The following is a 948-nucleotide window of genomic DNA, read 5'->3' as shown; positions in this document are numbered from 1 at the left end:
AAGTGGCGCAGTCTGGCCCTAAGGGCGCTGCTGCCAGGAGGCGCCTCCCTGGCCCCTTCAGACAATGGGGACCCCAGCGGGGCCACGACTGGAGTAGGAGTGAGGGAGGCAAACGGGGACCCACGCCCCCTATTGTCTCCTCGACAGCACCCGGGGGCTAACGCCGGAGGTTTGCCCAGCTGGCCGCGCCCCTTCCCCACGACAGCCGCGCCCCCAGAGAGTGGGGACAAAGCCCAGGCTCCGCCCGAGCCACACACAAAGCGCAGCGACCCCCACCCATCAGCCCCTCAGGGGCCCGCGGCCCCGCCCGCCGTCTCCCAGCTGGGAGCCGACTCGAAGGCGCAGCCCATCCTGTCCATCCCGACCCCCTGGCTGCCTGCAGGCTCCTCTAAGAACCCCACACCCACCTGCCCGGTCCGAGCCGCCTGGCCGCACTGAGCACCAACAGACCCGAGCGCGCACAAAAGCGCCAAACAGCGGCACGTGACCTCCCCGAAGGGCTCTGCATTGGCTGAGAGGGGCGGCACGTGCCGGCCCCTTCCCCCGACAGTGCAGTGGACCCCGCCCCTGTGGGCCCCGGAGCACCTCGGGAAATGTAGTCCAGGCTGGCGTGGCAGGAGGACAATGCGAGGGGTGGGGGCGTTTAGGGGTCTCCCCAGGTGTAAACCGGGGACCCAGGCGGTTGTCTAGCGGCGGAAAAGGGCATGGCCCTTGGTCTGGATCTGAACCAGCTCTCCCATCCCTGGGAAAAGGGCAGGACGGGGCGGGGCGGGGCGGGGTCCCTCTGCACCTCTCCGAGGGTGGCTGCCTGGACTCCGCCTCGGTTGGGCTACTTGCTCCGCTTCGTTGAAAGGACGATACTCAGATGGCGCAGTGCCCCAACGGTGTCCCGTCCGGTGCCTCTACCTCAGATGCCCAAGCCCTTGTGACAGGACAATGCCACTCTGC

General features: G+C 68.6%; 1 protein-coding gene across 1 annotated transcript in view; it reads right to left on the bottom strand.

Moving 5' to 3' along the window:
- Positions 1–513, bottom strand: part of STMN1 (stathmin 1) — a 6,271-nt gene extending 5,758 nt beyond the window's left edge. Inside the window, exon 1 of the mRNA XM_005875167.2 lies at positions 408–513. The gene's annotated coding sequence lies outside the window, so the exon portion shown is untranslated. The remainder of the gene's footprint in view (positions 1–407) is intronic.
- Positions 514–948: the final 435 nt, after the last annotated feature.

The sequence above is a fragment of the Myotis brandtii genome, unplaced genomic scaffold, assembly GCF_000412655.1.
Source record: "Myotis brandtii unplaced genomic scaffold, ASM41265v1 scaffold456, whole genome shotgun sequence".
NCBI lineage: Eukaryota > Metazoa > Chordata > Mammalia > Chiroptera > Vespertilionidae > Myotis > Myotis brandtii.
Note: the sequence above shows the minus strand (reverse complement) of the source record. Positions and strands in the feature narration are given on the sequence as shown.